The 6,000-nt window shown below is 45.0% G+C and overlaps 1 protein-coding gene across 6 annotated transcripts in view; it reads left to right on the top strand.

Annotated features, from left to right (window-relative positions):
- Positions 1–3,180: 3,180 nt before the first annotated feature.
- Positions 3,181–6,000, top strand: part of CRACD (capping protein inhibiting regulator of actin dynamics) — a 280,653-nt gene continuing 277,833 nt past the window's right edge. For 4 of the 6 annotated variants that reach the window (XM_030313821.1, XM_030313818.1, XM_030313816.1 and 1 more), the window contains exons 1-2: positions 3,181–3,308; positions 3,943–4,034. The gene's annotated coding sequence lies outside the window, so the exon portion shown is untranslated. The remainder of the gene's footprint in view (positions 3,309–3,942; positions 4,035–6,000) is intronic. The other 2 variants (XM_030313826.1, XM_030313825.1) reach the window with 1 other exon arrangement.

The raw sequence follows: 6,000 nt of genomic DNA, 5'->3' as shown, positions 1-6,000 counted from the left end.
TTGATAAGCAAACTTGATGGAGTATAGAATCAAGAGGCTTTGGAAGTCAATCGTCTTAACTTAGGGGTTCTTAACCTTGGTGCTATTGACATTTTGGACTAGATAAATCTTGATTGTGGGGGCTGTCCTGTGCATTGTAAGAGGCTTAGCTGCATCCCTGGCCTCTCCCCACTAGGTTCTGGCAACCAAAAATGTCTCCAGACACTGCCAATGTCTCCTAGAGGGCAAAATTACTCACAGCCAAGAATTACTGATTTAACCATATAATCTCTTTTGCACATCCTTTCCATAACCTCTAATATAGCAGTTAAGTGGTTAAATGTTTAAAAATTTCCAAATGTTGTGCATCTTCTGTATTGTATTAGGGTCTCTGAAAATCTATGTCTTAACCGACAGGCAGCTATTTCAAAAGTGGAAGAGTGGGCTAATACTTGGTTTGATGTGTCACAATATTATTAGTCCCATATGTACGAACTATGATTTTCAAACAATGTGTTTGAAAAGTGAGGGAACCACCCTGGAATACAGTATGGAGGTTCCTCAAAAAGTTAAATATAGAACTACCTTATGACTCAGCTATTGCACTACTAGGTATTTACCCAAAGGATACAAAAATATTGATTCTGGGGCACCTGGGAGGCTCAGTCAGTTGGGCGTCCAACTCGAGCTCAGGTCATGATCTCACGGTCTGTGAGTTTGAGCCCCGCATCGGGCTCTGTGCCAATAGCTCAGAGCCTGGAACCTGCTTAGATTCTGTGCCTCCCTCTCTCTCTGCCCCTTGCCCGCTCCCACACTGTCTCTCTCTCAAAAATAAATAGACATTAAAAAATTAAAAAAAAAAATACTGATTCTAAGGGGCACATGCACCCGATATTTATAGCAGTGCCATCAACAATTGCCAAATTATGGAAAGAGCCTAAATGTCCATCAATTGATGAATAAAGAAGATGTGGTAAATACATATAATATTACTCAGCCATCAAAAAGAGTGAAATCTTGCCATTTGCAATGACATAGATGGAGCTAGAGTGTATTATGCTAAACGAAATAAATCAGAGGAAGACAAATACCATATGATTTCACTCATGTAGATTTTAAGAAACAAAACAGTTGGACATAGGGGGAGGAAGAAAAAAAGAGGGGGAGGCAAAGTATAAAAGACTATTAACTACAGAGAACAAACTGAAGATTGCTGAATGGGAGGTGCATGGGGGATGGGCTAAATGGGTGATAGGAGGGCACTTGTCATGAGCATTGGGTGTTATAGGTAGGTGATGAATCACTTAAATTCTACTCCGGAAACCAACATTACACTATATGTTAACTAACTAGAATTTAAACAGAAACTTGAAACAAAAGAATACTGAGGGAAAAAACAGCATCTGTCAAAAGTGGTGCCATGATAGCTTCTGATTTCTGAGGCCATGAGACACAAAGTCCAACTGGAAAGTTCTATCATGAGCATAAATTCTCTAGAACTCTTTCAATATTTGAAGGCTGTATAATTTGGGTAACTTGCCCTGTAAAATTAAAAGACAGTAGATCTACACTTGGCTTATGTAAATATGAATTTTTATAGATTATGTTTTCAGGTAGTTGGCGAGACTAAATATGTCTAGAAAAAGACCTCAGTTATATGTCCAGCACAAATTTTTGGCTGAGAACTCCTAGTGCTCTTGGATCAAATTGGATTTTTTTTTTATTCCAGTTTAGTTAACAGTGTTAGTTTCAGGTGTACACTATGGTGATCCTCAAATCAGAAGAAACTTGCTGAGTCCTTTGTAAAATTCTTCATTATGTTTATTTGGAATTAAGCAGGCATCATTTGGAATATGCAAACATTGAACAACTGAGTGAAACCTATATTCACAAAAATACACAACTATATTTCATGCTGGTAATTAAAAAGTTTAGAAAAAACCAGTCGATAAAGCAACATGCAGATTTATTCTTCAAAGCTATGCACATACATTACAATCAATAGTCCTGTTTTTGGTATTGGGACATCTCACTCAATATCAAGTACCTGATTAGGGTTACCTGTCATCTTTTGTCACAGAGGATTTTTTTTGCTTTGTTTCCAATTTCCTGATTTATAATGATACTAAATTATTTTTAGCATCTTTGCATGTATAGTGAAGGAAAAGATCACTAGAAAATGCTTTCCGGGTTCCACTTAAAGTTAAAGCAAAAAGTATGGAGAAGGACGCCTGGGTGGCTCAGTTAGTTAAGCATCCAAATTTGGCTCAGGTCATGATCTCATTGTTCATGAGTTGGAGCCCCACATCTGGCTCTTGCTGTCAGCACAGAGCCTGCTTCAGATTCCACTTTGGCTCCTCTGTCCCCCTTCTCTCTGCTCCTCCTCTGCTCGTTCTCTCTAAGTAAATAAACTAAAAAAAAAAAAAGTATGGAGAAAAAGTCTGTGTTCCCAGTTACGACACAAGACGAAAAGTTAACATAGCTTCCTTAAAATATCAAATTCAAGATTTAATTTCATTATGGCTGGGGACAATAACTAAAATCAATGTCACTCTGTTCTGATGTACAGAGGCTCAGCAAAGCAATTTTGAACCTTTCTATTTCGTGTGGCATCTTTCAACTTGCTTGACTTTCAGGAGTCCCAGTGCTCTCTCTCACTGTTGGGCCTCTGCGGCGGGGGCGGGGGCGGTGGTGGGGGTAGTGGTAAACTCCCTCTGGAATCCAGGTGGCTCGCATTAGTCTCCGGTTCACCCAGTTAACCAGGGGCCAGCTTTGCCCGCGGCGGGGTGGTGACTGATGGTCCCGGGCTCTCACCCCACGCGAGCCTCCCTGGGAGCCCCCCACAGCAACCTCAGACCCCCACGCGTTCAGCGGTCCCTCGAGCCATCCCCTGCAGTGCTGGGAAGGCGTTCACCAATCCCAAACCCTTCCCTTGGCCGGCTCCCGCTGTCTGGGCACCTCCAGGGAAGGGAGCTGTCCCGCGCGCGCCTTTCCCTGCGGGCGCGAGAACTCGGGCGCCGGGTGCCCGGCGGCGGCCGGCGGTCCAGGGCGAAACCGGGCGGGGCGGCGGCGCGGGTCCGAGCGCCCGAGGCGCCGGCGGAGCACGTGACCACGCCGCGCGGGGCCGGGCGCGCAGTGCCGCGCGGTGGCGGCGGCGGGGAGAGCAATGGAGGCCGCGGCCGCCTGAGGGGCGGGTGCGCTGCTGGTGCTGCTGCGGAGGCTGCCCGTGCTGCGGGGCAGCCGCTGGCTGGGTCGCGTCCGCCGCCCGCGCGGGACCGCCGGTCGCCGTCCAATCGCTCTGCCAGCCACGGAGCCAGGCGGGGACTCAGGTGAGCGCCCTGTCGGCCCGCGGCCAGAGCCAGACAATGGGGGCAGAGGGCGGGCTTCTCCCCCTGCACTCGCGACCCCCCGGGCTGCACCCCCGCGACGCCCCGGGATTCCCGACCTTGCCCTTGCCCTGGGGGCGTGGGGTCGGTGTGGCCGGCCGGTGGAATTTGGGGCGGTGTCCCCGCGTGTACGATGCGGACCCTCCCCGAGGAACCGGCGCAGGGTGTGAGCCGCTTTGGATCTCACGCGAGGGAACCTGCGGACGGGCTGCGCCCCGGGAACTTGCCGAGAGCGTGGGACCTTCTAATTCCCTCTCTCCTTCCCGCGCCGCGGCATCCTATCCCGGGGTCCCGGGGTCCCAGGGTCGGGTCCCAGCTGCGAAGGGGGCACAGCGAGACCTCGCCGTCTGCGATCTCGGACGCTGACCGTGCTCAGCCCTCTCCCCACGCCGGAGCTGCATTGCTTTGTTTAACCTCTGCCAAGCCATTTCGCACAAACTCTTGTTGCCCCAATTCTGATGAGCCACCAGTTTGATGGCTGAGGCAAGACAAAGGTTCTCCCTGTTTACCAAGGGCTGGAGCCGGGAGACTGCACAGTGCCAGTGGTGTAAAATGTGTTTTCCTTATCTTCTCCCAGGCGTTCTTGAGATGGTTTTCCTGGTCCTGTAACCGTCATTTCTTGCAGAGCTCTGTAGTGGTGAGATTGGACCTCCTAACCCTACGGATACGGTAGGTGGGGTATGGGTTTTATTCATGGTTATCAGTAAACAGAAAGGCAAACGTTTACATTTTATGTTTGTTGTTCTCAGAAAAGAGGCATCGTAATATTGTCTGAATTCTGGATTTTCAGAGAGAATGTGTATATAAAGACACATTGGCTCAGGTGGAGGGGGGTGTGGGGGGGAACCTAGTAACTAGGACCATGTGTTGTGAAATTTTAATATGGTTTTACGAATAATGGCCCAGAAACTGATCTGGTGTAGGTGAGGGAGTGTGAGTATGTTGGGGGTGGTGGTGATGAAGAGGGAGTGGTTAGAATACAAAGAATAAGGCAATTTTAGTAAACGGGTCTTAGTAAATACCGTGTAGCAAATTTCAGTTCATTAAGTTGTCAGTAAATTGGTGTGCACCTGTAAAAATTACCTATCCTAGTTGTTAAATTATGTATAAGATGGCTAACAATTATTTGGTATTGTATGTGACTTTGAAATCTACATACAACAATTTTGAGTAATTTTAAAATGTCAACAAAGGAAACACACCTACACTATTGCTTCCTTTATTCTATGAGGAAACTGAATCCTGGTTCAATATATTCAACAGAAAATTGTAGAAGAAATTTCAAAGCCACAGTTTTTAAAGAAACATTTTGAAAAATGCATCTTCTGTAGGTGATGTGTTTGCCCTATAGATTACTTCAACTCTGAAATGTGAAGGAAAGAAAAATCATGCTACTAGATTGCCCCTTTCCCGTATTAAAATGTATTTTCTTCAAAAGCTTATTTTTATGGTCACTTCTGACATCGAGAAACTTTCACTCTAAAGACTGTACTTAGCACTGAATTTGGAGTCAGTAAATAGTAATACTGACTTGACATACTTAGGCAGTTGGTGCAGGAAACAAAAGCTACCACATAATTCTTTCTAAACTATCAAGCACTATAATAACTATAACCTATTATTATTGCTAGATGAAGAAATTGTATTTTACAAAAATTAATTGAAATTAATGTGAAATTCTCCAGTGCAAGGGACGGTTTATAGTCTTTGTTTGTAGTCCACATTTCGAATTTGGCATAGAGTAGGTGTTCAATAAATAGTTATGGAAAGAGGGGTGCCTGTGTGCCTCAGTTGGTTAAACAGCCAGCTCTTGGTTTCAGCTCAGGTCATGATCTCACAGTTCGTGGGTTCGAGCCGCAGGTTGGGCTCCACGCTGAAGATGCGGGACCTGCTTGGGATTCTCTCTCTCCCTCTCTTTGTGCCCATTCCCTGCTCGTGCTGTCTCTGTCTCTCAATAAATAAACTTAAGTAGTTATGGAAAGAATGAATCAATGAAAAATAAAATACAAATGGATAAAATATGTATACAGATTGAATTAGTTCTTTTAGTTTAATGAACAGTTACTGAAGGCTTGCTATGTGTCAAAACTGTGCAGAATGTTTCCACATACAGTTTGTAAAAGCCTGGTGACCTTCCTTTTTTGATCATATTTGATGTATGTTTCCATGAAGAATGAGGCCCCTTGGGTGGTATCAGTGATCATCTCAGATAACTGAGTAGCACAATAGAGTATTTCACTTGTTGTATGTACATATACTTTCTCACAGTGGCCTATGGGGAGGCAGGCCAGATATTATCATTCCCGTTTTGTAGGTGAGGAAATCCAGACACAACGAGATTAAATGACTTGCCAACTCCTTGCCACTGAAGCAGCAATGCCAGGGACAGAAGCTGGATCTCATGCCTAGTGTTTTCACCTCTGAGTCACACTGCCTTTTTCAGGATATACTGTACTCCAGAAAATCACTATCAAATTAGGCTTCATGAAAAAATCTACTTTTTGAATAACTTTTATATTAGGAAAACCTATGTTTTACAACCTAGTACTTACTGAAGGTTCTAGAGTCAGGTGACTAAATTTGAACCCTCGATTTACCCGTTAATAGCACTGCATCTTTGGCAAGTGACTTAATG

Source organism: Lynx canadensis, chromosome B1 (genome assembly GCF_007474595.2).
Source record: "Lynx canadensis isolate LIC74 chromosome B1, mLynCan4.pri.v2, whole genome shotgun sequence".
Classification (NCBI taxonomy): Eukaryota; Metazoa; Chordata; class Mammalia; order Carnivora; family Felidae; genus Lynx; species Lynx canadensis.
Note: the sequence above shows the minus strand (reverse complement) of the source record. Positions and strands in the feature narration are given on the sequence as shown.